The 12,535-nt window shown below is 44.0% G+C and overlaps 1 protein-coding gene across 1 annotated transcript in view; it reads left to right on the forward strand.

Annotated features, from left to right (window-relative positions):
* Positions 1–2,229: 2,229 nt before the first annotated feature.
* Positions 2,230–12,535, forward strand: part of HHAT (hedgehog acyltransferase) — a 195,648-nt gene continuing 185,342 nt past the window's right edge. The window contains exon 1 of the mRNA XM_075412933.1: positions 2,230–2,284. The gene's annotated coding sequence lies outside the window, so the exon portion shown is untranslated. The remainder of the gene's footprint in view (positions 2,285–12,535) is intronic.

Here is a 12,535-nt window from a genome sequence, read left to right on the forward strand (position 1 = left end):
CCATGGTCGGAGACGCCAAGCATGGTGAGAAGGTGTGTGCTGGGGCAGACACTGCCAAGCGGGGCTCGCAGCAGGGGCAGCCGGAGGTGCAGTAACAGGGTGTCTCTGGAGGAGGGAGAGGGATGCTTCAGGAGGGCAGCGGTGGGCCCTTGGCAACACAGATCCCGAGCCGCAGCTCCCTCGTGATGTGGGCACTGCTGCATGGGCACTGCTGCACGGGCGCAGCGAGATCTGATGTGCAACATATGCTGCGCCATGGCAAAATTGTCGCTTTGGCCCTGGAGTGCTTCAGTCCTGAATTTTTTTTTTTTTGCCTGTTAAGGCTTCGTTACAGTCTGGGAGTCTTTGTCACTTGGGTACACGGCCAGAGTCAGAAGTCTTCTTCCTTTAGAATGTGCCACCAAGTAACTCCCTCTCTGACACTCGCTGTTGGTCAAGCGTTGCCCATGCTGCTGCACCCTGGGGAAGGGTGATGCTCCGTGGGGATTTCTCAGAGCTGAGAGGAGCTGAGAGGAAGAAGGTGAGGGTGGTTTTCTCCCCTGGGCTGAAAAGATGGCAGCCAGAGAGAAGCTCTTGGCCAGGAGCAGTATTTCAGGGAAAGGCGGGGAGGAGGCATGTGCAGCTGGAGGAAGGCTGGGGCTGAGGCTTTTTGGATTTCCTGAAGCTGTGGGATGTGGGAAGCACCGTGGGTGACAGACTTGGACGGAGCTGAGGAAACAGCCCGGCGCGCAGTGGGCACCGGCCCAGGAGGAGTGTCGGCCGCCCTTCTGCGGGCAGCCGTCCTCCCCTGCTCTGGGCCGTCGCGGGCGAGGCGTGCTTCATCGACCAGCTCCGGCAAAGCTAGCGCCAAGCTCCGACGGCTTTGCAGAGCCGTTCCCATCGCTCCCACACAGCAGGGCCCTGGCAGTCTCCCGTGCCCCGTTCCCAGCCCAGTGCAGCCTGGCCCGCAGAGCTGGGGGCTCCCAGCCTCCTGCCCGGGGGTGCTGGGGGGCTGCGCAACCCGGGGGCAATGCTGCTTCCCCAGCTGCCGGAGCCAAAATCGCTAACTGTTCGCCAGAGTGTCTTCTGACTGTGTTTTATGTAAGAAACCCAGGGCTTTAGCTCTTTTTCTTTCTAATCAAGAGTTCATCAAGACAACTGCAGTTGAGCATGGTTTAAAGTCACATGCGAATGTGGGCTCCTGTTAAAGTTTTAGTTTTGCGGATGGTTGCGCTTTGTAACAGATACCATCAGGAACCAAACTCCTAGATCCAAATAGCTCCCAGCTTTTAGACCTGAATCCTGTACGTTCAGAACACTTCTACTTAATCATTAGTAAACCAGAATATTAAACGGCATCAAAGTGTGGCCATGAGCTAGAGATTTTGTCAGTGAGGTTTAACCTTTGCAGTTTCAGAGCCAAAGCTTTGCATAAAGGAGAAATTCTAGGTAAATGTAAATAACACACACGTCTGGAGGATTAGCTGTCTCTTGTCCAGAAATGCCACACCTTGTAATTAAAGAAGAGGCTGTTAGTATGCGACATAGGAATGCAGAGGGTGTGGACCATCTCAGATTTACAGGCTATCAAGTTTTTGAGAGAGACTAAAAGCTATTTAGTGTTACAAAGGTGGTAAGACCTTTGTTCAGCGTTGCCCCAAAAATCTGGCAAGCCTCTGACGGGAAAACACTTTGCAAGTAAGATCTTGCTAGAAAAAGAATCTGTAGGAAAAATTCAGTAGGGAAACTCCAGCATCTTCTGAAATGACTGCTTTTCTTCCTGCGCTGCAACAGGATAATGGCGTATAGGCTGAATGGCAGTGTGTGTGTGCATGCAAGTTGCCTACTGTGAACTGGAAGGTTTGACTGAATATTTTAATTTAACTTTACAAGTATCCATTAAAATAAAAGTACGTGAGTGAGATTTAGTGCCAAAATAAGTGCAACAAAAGCATTTCAGCATGTGAAAAACAGTATCTGTGATGAAGATCTGAATGTAAGCACAGTGCTGAGGAAATCATTTTGGTCTTGTCCTTTCCAGTGAGTTGCTATACCTCAGGATATTTACAGCTTTGTAGAATAATGAATATTAACACTTGCCATCTCACATCCAAAGTGTCATGTTAAAAAAGGGATTTGAACTCTAGAGATTAATGCAATGAAAATTATGACATTTGGCTCAGTGAAAGAAAAGCTTTGAGTTAACCATAAAAGGCTCAAAATGGAAAATCTTTTTTTTTTTTTTTTGCCAGACTGCCATGGTGACTCTGTGCTCTGTGCCACGGTGTCCACATCTCGGATCTGGGTAAGTCTGCCTCCAGGACTCTTCTACAAGTCAGTCATAACACCTGTCAGTAAATCTAGGGAGTTTTATAGTGGGTTTGGTACTCATGAACGGGCTAGCGAAGAGAATCAAATGCACTAACAGGGTGCTAGAGAGAAAATAATCAGAGACCTACTCTAGCACAGCCATGCTTAGTAGAAGTTTGCACTAGGTCTCCTGCAATGAAGGCAAACTGAAGAGACTTGATTGCCTGACTCTCCTGCCTGGTGAATATGCTGTCTCTTTCATTCTTTTGCATGGGCGAAAGTTTCACTTTCTTGAAAGAATGGCAGAAATCCCCTCCTCTCAAGGCACTTGGATGTCTAATGGGATAAAGAAACATTAGCTACAGTGCTCTGAGTGAAGGGGGAAGCAGCTGATTCAGATGTTTGGAGTCTGGAGGGCGTCGTTATAATTCAAAGCTTGACCTCCAGTTGGACGATGTTTCCTTTCTATGCTAGGACTGGATTTGGTTGTGTCATTACAGACACACTATTGTGAGGCCAGATTTTGCCCAGCTGCTACAAGGGGACGCAAAATGCTGAGAAAGCTGCAGGGAGCCTCTTCGTTGTGTGTTCCTGGACAGCAGCCAACCTGCCATCAAAGGTTGCCCATTCCTTGAAAAAGCCCAGGGCTTCCTCCATCCCCCAGCAATGCCACCACCAAAAGGTGTCCGAAGAGAGATGGGAAGGGTATTTCCAGTGTCCCAGTTTGTGGGACAGAGTGTACAAGGTGGGCTGGAGAGGGAAATCTTCAGTGACAGAGAAGATAAGCAACGCCTGAATGGGAGGGTGCGGAAAACCGTCTCTCGGGGACAAAATGTAAGGCATGACAGAGCTTTTAATGGGTGAGCTGTCATCAGATTTCTAGTAATCTTTAGCAGTATGCCTCTGACTGATTTTTACATGCATTTGCAAAAACTCCTGAAACTCATCTGTAAGCTGGCCTGCCTCTGACCAGCACAATTCTTTGTGTGTGTGTTAGTTTGCATCAAATGCAGCCTGTTTCTTATGTAAAAATTCCATGGGAAAATCCAGGAATGACTGCATAACTGATTTGGTATGGCACTGGGCTTTAATTGTTTTCAGATTTCAGTTTTCAAGGCCAAGAAACCAAAACCCTAAATAATGTTTGATTTCTACCCCTTCGCAGACTGAGTCTCTGCGGAATGCACAACTGTAGCACTCAGCGCTGTATATAGAAAAGCACTTCCAGTGTCCTGCAGATGTCTGCTCAGTAGCTTCCATATGGCAAATTACTTGTTATTGGACCAGACTCTGCTCATGCTTGTGCAATTCTGTTGCAGTTGGCAAGGAGGTAAGGCAATCACAGATCGATCTGGCCCGCTGGGTCAGATAAACTCTCTGCACACTTGAGTAGAGGTTTCAAGCTGAATAATGTTGCTGGAAAAATTTCCAGCCCTCGCTCACGCTGGTGCAGCCCTGCCTTTCAGAGCACTTGAAAGGCTTAGGGGTCTAGTAACAGGTTAAGAGTTCTCTGCCACCTGAGTGCTGGGCTGGGTTGGAAACTCTTGGGTATTCCTGGCACCTGAGAAGCCTTTACTGGCCCAGTGCAATAAAATGGTGGTCTTAGTGAGGCGAAGGACCAGATAATTATAGAAACAAAATCTTCGTCCAGAAACTGTTCTCCCTGTCGAGGCTGAAATATTTTGGCAGGGGCAGCTTCCTCAGTGTCTCCCAAGCTCTATATTTTTTGTGGCTTAAGAGAACACTGCATTCACTCGGGGTTTTGAGCCACCAAACCCCATTCTGTTTTCTATTTATAATATTTTCCATGTTGGTTTTTGTGAGACTTCTGTGTGTATGTCTGAAACAAAGAACAAAATTTGAATTTAGACTCTGCAACCCAGTCTTGTCAGTACTCGTGTCTGTGCAGCCTGGCTCCGTGCCCACTTGGTTTCATGCTGGTGGCACTACGGTATGAGGAGGATATGTCTTTTGATGGTGTTGAGTGATGGCTGGAAATTGTTTCTTACATTCAGAACCTCATTCGGAGATATTTTTGATGCAAATGTGCTGGCTTCAGGTGAGTTGCACCTGCCTAGTTCAGGTCAGGTCAAATGCAAGCTCATGAGAGCCCACCTGAGGCTACCCTAAGCTTTAAAGATCCTTCTTCTTAATTAATCAAAAATTTTGCATTAAATCAAAGTTTGGTCCAATTAAAAGAGCTGAATTTGACCTAAAGTTTTTAGATAGATGCTGTAGTAGAAGAAGAGCTCAAGCAAGACCCTGGACAAATAAGGCAGAAATTCAGTGATCCTAACTTGTCCGCTTTTGCAATACAGGCAGTGGGGACACATAAATAAGAAGGTTTGTTCTTTTGGCTACTTTGTTTTAGTGTGCAATTTGCAAATCATATTTGCAGCTCAGCTAATCTGGAAATGGCAGGAAACTCCATTCTAGTTACGAAGAGACACTGGCCATCTGCAGTCTGGCAGTACTTGCCAACTATATGTTTGGGACACAGCAGTCTAGGCAAAAGTGGTATCATCTGACCCTAATATATCTGTTTCTCAGTTTAGGGTGTTGTAAGCATGTCAACAGAGCAGCTCTCAAACATGGCACATTTTGAAACAAGTAAATTACAGCACTAATCTAATGGCTGATTTTGTTTTTCTGACCTACTTAATTAAAAAAATTGTCTAAAAATGGAAATGCTGTTTAGCTTAACGCGAAGACAGAGCTGGCTTTTTTTTTTTTCCCCAACATCTGTGTCCAGAAAGGAAGAAAAATCCTGTTTTGACTGGCCTTCCTCCACCAGCCTTCTTTTTTTTTTTTTATTTCTTGTCTAAAGCAAAGTAAGTTACATAAACATTCCACCTCTTTCCATAAATTGGCTGCAGTTTCTGAACAATAGAGTTACTGTGAAGAGAAGAAAACCACAGACACACCCCACAACTGTTGGTCACACAGCCAAAGAGAACTAAAGACGCATTCTTTGAAAGTACCAAAAAGGAAATCCATGGTCTTAAGGCAAGACCTTTTATGTTATGTTTGGAAATGTTTCTCATTTCTCTCTTTCTTCCCCCACCCCCGCTTCTTTTTCAGCTTTCTTAGTTCAACATGTTTGAGGGAGTGAAATGGCTCTAGACAGAACTTTATTCTTTGTCGAGATGTGTTGATAGTATTTGTCAGTACTCACTAACCTGAGACTGGAGAGTGAAAGAAAACTGAAAAGTGGGATTTTAGAAAGAGGAAAGAAAACATGTTACTAATAATGCCTTCGAGGCTTCCTCAGTACAAAAAAAAACTTCACTTGCAAGAAGAGAGAGACTGAGACAGAAATATCTGTTTAAAGCTGATAGTTCTCAGTTGTAAAAGTAATAATTCTCTTCAGAGAACAATAACTCTGTAGAAACAATTGTTTGCCTCTCTGAAGCATCTCAACACACTTTCCAAATGGGAATTCACACCCATCATAGCCTGTGTTCCCCAGCTGGGCAAGCCGATGTGCTAGGAGGTTAGATGATCCTGTCAGAGTCACGCTACAGCAATAAATACACCCTGAATTACTCTCCTCTGCTGTATCCACCAGCCTGCACAGCCTTCTAAACACAGAACACCAAGTGGTTTGGCACTGTCTGTCGATATTCCCTCTTGGAGGCTCTGGGATTATGATCTCAATGAAGGCAAAGTTGCCGCTGATCTTACTGGGAGTTAAGCAAGCGTAAAGTCAGCAGAATCCTGCAGGCACCAGGACTGCACAAAAAAGCCATGCCTATAAATCAGCGACAAGGTGTCTGCTCGCCTCCTGCTTACTGGTATGTGCTGCGAATATAACAGCAGCCCTGCACGCAGCTGTAAAACCCAGCTGCTCTCCAGCCAGCAAGAGGGCACAGCAGCATTTACCAGCTCGCCTTCGCAGCAGCCCACGCTTGAGGGTCCCCCCGGCAGAGCCAGCGGGGCTCGAGCAGCCGTCCCACTCTCCCCACAGGTGCCAGGGCTCCCGGCTGCACGCCAGCCCTGCCGTCGCAGCCCTCCCCAGCAGGGACACTTCCTCTTGAGACCCCAGCTCTCGCTCCAGAGCAAGTCGGAAGCAACATTCAGATTATCAGCAAGGAGAGTGCTTGCATTTCTGAGTGCATCTCTCTATATGTTGTCGAATGTGCTTTGTTCAGGAGAGCAGCAGAAGTGAGCAAATGTTATACCGTGTAAGGAAGAAGACTATGAGCATAGCTGTTCTTCTGTTAAGGTACCAGCAGAAAGCACATTCACTTTTCTTCAAAAAAAAACAACCCACCCCACAAACATCGAGAGTAAACTTCAAATACAAGGAAATAAAGAAAAGTCTTCTGAAAACTGAAGACTGATTTTTAGAACATGAGATGGTTCTCTGCAATTTTGCTCTGTAGTCATAACTTGCAGTTGTTTGTGTCACGGTACTACTGAGGCATTTAGGCAGGATCGGGCTCCTCTAAGATACACAGTGTACATAAGCTGCTTCCAAGTCTCCAGCTTAAGACAGAACACAAACAAAGGAGGACAAAAATTAAAGAATTATAATCACTTACATGCTATTACAGCCAGATTTATACAGAAGCTAATCTGGTTTTAGACACTGCAGTGGCTGGTAGGTGCAGTACGCAGCATGTGGACTGAAAAAGGTTAATTTTTGCCTTTTGCCTGCCAAATCATTTCTCTACTCCACCCTTGGTGTCCAACTTTCCAATCCCTGAGTCAGTGTCTGAAGTCAAAACAACCAGCTGGGCCTCACTGAACCTTTCACTGTGGGAAAGCTCAGCTCAAAATGGCTGCATTGTTTCTCTGTAATCTTATCCTCAGTGTTTAATATCCTCAGCAATTCACAGAATTTTCAGGATTGTGTTTTGGCCCTATGGGAAATGCTGACCTAAATGGTGTGAAGTTTTTGCTCTTATGTTATAAGGGAAAATATTTTGAAAAAGTAAACTATCCATTTGCTATCTCTATTGATATATTTCACCTACCACTTTGAGCAGAAAGCTGCAGGATTGAACTACATACATCTTTTCTCAGGTTAATTCCTGAAACAGGATCTGATGACCTGCTAAGGTGATAGACACCAGAAATGTACCTGTCATAAAGAATGTGCCGTAGTAACATCTACTGACGGAGAATAGTTTGCCCCAAGATTTTCAAATAGCCTTACAAAATTGCTCATGGGCAAAGCATGCGGTATCTATTAACGTCTAAAGATCCTTATATAGGCAAAAAAAAAAAAGAAAAAGAAAAAAATGTGATTAATAGTAGGATTACAGGAGACAGGAATAATCTGAGAACAAGAAGACACATACTAATTTGGGGGATGTTGTGCTGTAGCAACACTTCCAAAATTTTTAATGTTGAGGTACAGCAAACAAAGGCCATGTTTGAAAAAAACACAGGAGGATCTCCAAATGTAAAGAAATAGGAAGTGTGAGCAGTGTGTTACATGTTGAAGGTTGGGAGGAAAGCTCTGCGAGTGTTTGCTGTGTGTCGGGCAGACAAGCTTGCCTCCCACTGAAGAGCCTGTTTTAGTGGTGCTGGCTAGTCTCATGGGTGCACTTGTTGCAGCAGGTATCAAGGCAGGTCTTGCAGGCTGACCTCAGCTTTGGCAAGGAAAACTCGAGAAGAATCCTGTTAGTACAGTTGTATCCTCAGCTGTGAGCTGAAGGCCAGAAATCCTACGTTTTGTGGCGAGGTTTGAGTATCAGGCCAATGTTGTGACAAGGTCTTTGAAGTCAGGTAGCTGTATGGTGAGGACCTGTTCATGTACCTGTTGTACAAATTGCTCATGTGTACCTGGGATGGCAGTGGTCAGGCAGGCTGGGAAGCAAAAGCAAGACTTTTCACAGCCAAGGTGGAGGGGTGAGGGGTGAATGGGCAAAGTCCCTAGGGTTTGGTTGGTTTAAACCATCTGATTCCCTCATTAAGAACTTGATGTTAATGCAGTGTCTGTGGTGATCGGATGATGATGATGTAAGAAAATCACATACTGGAGAAACTCTGAGAAGCTCTTGAGCTTCCTGGTCATTACAGATAAGTTCTGCTGGAGACTGAGTCTTACAGCAGACAGCTGCAGACTTCTGCTGCTGGACCTTGATCCCCAGTCTATGCCTGCTTCCACCCCATTCCATAGCCTTGCTCCTATATATGGTCTTTTAGTGGTAAGCTTTTTTTTGTCTGTGGGACATGTAAACATCTTTTATTTAACAGGGCACATTTCTAATCTAGTCTTGGGAACGGGATCCCAGGTCTTGAGATATCTGGTGACCGGGTTTTGTTTTGTATGTTCAACTTTGAGAATCAGGCAATTAGCGTCACTGCTGCACAATGTATGTACTCGTGTATGTAAATTAGGTTCCTGCTATTAAACATATGAGTCTGAAAGATTTGGACCTCCCATTTAGGGTTTTCTTCCCCTTAGGGAAAGGAACCCATGTTAGAAAACATAGATATGGAATGTCTGATTTAAGTTTTCACTATTACTTAGTTTACATGAAAAATCACCACTGACATTCCTCTGCAATTCTGTGGTTTTCACAGTTCGCTTCCCTATTGCTTCTGAGGGGATCCCTCCTCACCAGCCTGAAATTCAAAAGATCAATTGTGTTACAATTGCATGAAAAAAGAATGTTGCAATTGTGACCACAGCAAATTATACCAAAGCTCTGTTGCTGATCTATACACAGAATGTCAAAGCCCTTCCACAGATATTTGCTTTGGTGTTGTCCATGGCACTGTCCTCGGGCACCGTGCAAGGAACATGCAGGCGCCATACAAGCGATACTTGGGCTTTTGGCTTTCTTAGGAGCAGTCTGCCAGACAGATCACAGAGATTGTGCCACTGAGAACTCAAACTGATTAGACATGTGTTTTTAAGTGAAATTGTAAATGAGGAGATCAGTAAAGACAGATGCCACATTATGTATAAAAATCTGCAACTTGGTTAAACTGAGTTTCACATGACAATAGGTCCTTATAGTGATCTTAGTAGAGAAGAACTTTCCCTTCTGTTGACTATTCCTACTTCTGTTCTTTGTACTGCAATACTAAGGACTAAGAGGACATCATGTGATGATCTTAGGGCCATCATGCTACTGAAAGACATACCTGAGATCATTGCTTACAGTAAAAGCAGATTGATGTTTGTACTACTTTACAGCTTCTAACTTCTAAAAAAACCCCACATTTTCTAATGCAAAGTTGCAGCCTGGTAGACCTTTTCAAAAATCATTGTATGTGTGACAGGCTGTGGGCCAGTCTTGTGTAGCTACCTGAAATCCTGATACCAAAACAGTCAGAGATGTACTCCCGAGAGAACCAGAAACTTTTTTTTCTTAGCTAAATTACGCACAAATATCCTTACATAGTTCATCATTCCATTAAGTCTTTATTCCGTTTCCTTGTTAGCTGGACCAGGCAAGTTTGTGATGCCCTCAGCTGTACTGTGGTCTGCTTGTATTCCTCACTGTGTTAATTTTTCTCCCAGGTATGTTATTTTCATTAGAGAGAGTTTATACTTTCGCTTGTTTAGCTTTAGCCAGAAACGTCAGCTCTTTCTACTTGAAGTCCCCAGTCAAGCACTTCTACTGTTTTTCCTCAGAGCAAAACATAATCTTTATAAACCTTACTACCTTCTACAGCAACAAAAACATGTTGTATTTTCCAGTCAAAGGTCTCAGGTGCCAAGCACAACTCAACTAGCAGAAAGTGTCTCCCAAAAAGGTTGGTGAATATGTGCAAACATGAAGTGTTTTTCTAAAGGCACTTGCCAGAGCCCTTCTGACACACCAAGCTTAGAAAAATATTTGGCATCAGGCCCTTCTTCCAGAATTTCTCCATTTGTAGACAGTGGAAAATGCCTTCTTTTCATGTATTCAGATCTTCTGGGTCAATGCGTAAGCAAAGCCTTCAATCTTTAGTTCAGCAATGGCTGGTGAACACACCTGTTCTTTTAGCTTTTACTCATGACACAGTTCTTTGTTTGGTTGGACCATTTCAGTTTCCTAACTTCTCCCTTGAGATAAGAGGATATTTTCTAGGGCAGGAGCTGTAGGATGGCTGAGATCTTTTAGCTTTTTTCTTTACCCTGGAGGGAGTATGGTCCGCTGCACCTCCAGCTTGCCGGTCCTCCTGTGATATGGAACTTAACCTCTGCATAAAAAACATATGCCACAAACCATGAACAAGTTCAAAGACTGGGAATGAGGATTTCTGAAAGCCAAGCAGACATGAAGACTCATGGAGATGAGGGAAGACATGAACTAAGGTTACTCTTTTGTGCCACTAAGCTATCTCGGCGATCTGGCTGTATTCTTGGATGTCCTTCCCATCTGGCTTGCAGGTCTTCCTGTAGACCTGTTAAATTTCATCGGTTACCTGTTATACACTATATCATGCTGCATGGGCTTTTCCTCCATTGCAAAGTGCGAATTCATTAAGCAAGCATGGTGCAAATTCTGAAGTAGGTCATGATATGTCCACAGTAAGCTGGTAAGTAGGTCGATAGAGCAACCCAAGTCCATATGCAGGCTTCTCCAGCTACGCTTTCCAGGTATATCCACCACCCAGTTCTGAATACAACAGACTATCACTTGTTTTCACAGCTCCTTCATGAAAAACACAGTGTTAGTCTCTGTTAGAATTCATGGACCCAGCATGTGGACTCCCAGATTAGAGACTGAGACTAGATAAAACCCAACTAATATCTATGATTTTTTCCTAGTTTCATCTCTTGCCACTCACATTTAAGGTATTTCTGAAGTCGTGATGAAAAACCCCACTGGTTTATTTCTGCAGAAGCCAGGGTGCAATATCAATAATCTTTTATTGCTAAAATCTTTATGCAAAGCAACACCTTTCTATCAGCTCATCGCGTTGGTTTTTTTTTGCGTAATTTCCTTATCCTGACAGAAACAGGTGACCAAGAGTTACAAAGAAAAAAATTATTTGGGATTAAGTTCCAAAGAACAATTCCTTAAACAAGTCATTTATGACTTAAGCTACTTTATAATTATTGTAAATCATACCTGGTCATACATCCCACATACACTGAGGGCAATTTATTCCATTGCTTAAATGTCAATTAGTTTATAATTGCAGCACTTGAACATTAACAACATCTGTAGCGTCAAGTGATCCTGCAAATATTTCATTGAAATCCTTGATGTTGTAACTGTCCAGCTGCTATATACATAGGCCAAGATCCAAAGGTTTTGCTGCATTATTACCCAGTTAACAAAACCAAGGACCTTCTTCTGTATAGTAAATCTTCATAGCTACTCATACTAGTTAATAAGGCTCCCTTATCAATTAGACTCTCAAGGATTCTTTTTTTATTTTTTTCTATTTGAATTGCTGTAATTGCCCAGAGCTCTCAAATGCTCAACTCTAGATGGAGGCCAGGTCTGCTAACGTACGTTATATTACTCCATCAGAGTGAGTTACTACACAGGCAGGTAGCAGCATAATCTAATGTAGGGAAAACCTACAAACTTGCCCCATGAACATAATTTCTGGGTAACAGCAGAAATAATTACTCAAAGTCAGAGTTATTGCTGTGTGCTCTGGCTGATAGTAAATTAACAGAAAGTGGGTTTTTTTTTTCCTTTCACTTGTGGCTGATAAAGAAATGCAAAGTGTCTTCCTGAAGGGTCTCTTCATTGCTACGTAGAACCATAAGAGGTTGCAAGATATGGTCCTTCCCTCCTTCTGATTTCCACCTGCCTGTCATTTCTAGCAGCTGTCTCATTTGTTCCTAAACATCTACAAGGACAGGAATTGCTCCTTTGGTAACCTGTGCCAGCACTAACCTATCTCTTTAGCAACTGCCTGCTCCCCACTGCTCTGAAACAGATTTGGCTCTTCAATTTGTTCGCTCTCCAGACATAGCAGGACACTGGTGACTCATGTTAAAGCATGCAGATGGTACGTGCTTTTCAGGGAAGAACGTGTTTGGATGAACAATCTGTAAAACTGATGTTTCTTCCTTTTTCAATTAAACTGTTTGGCAAAAATAGACATTACTTTGCTTTCCTGTTAAAAAAAACTGTTCAGGAACTCTGTGGGAACCAGTCCCACCCAGCTCACGGTGACCAGCTGGTTGTCAATGTCTCTAAGTTCTCCGTGGGCCAGGTTATTGCAACTGTCCTCCCTTGTGTCCTTGTGCTCTCTCGCACACGGGTTGCAGCGTGCTTCCTCCCAGCCATGCGCTTGGGCTGGGCGCGGGGCTGAGTGCCCGCTGACTCTGCCC

Source organism: Opisthocomus hoazin, chromosome 2 (genome assembly GCF_030867145.1).
Source record: "Opisthocomus hoazin isolate bOpiHoa1 chromosome 2, bOpiHoa1.hap1, whole genome shotgun sequence".
Classification (NCBI taxonomy): Eukaryota; Metazoa; Chordata; class Aves; order Opisthocomiformes; family Opisthocomidae; genus Opisthocomus; species Opisthocomus hoazin.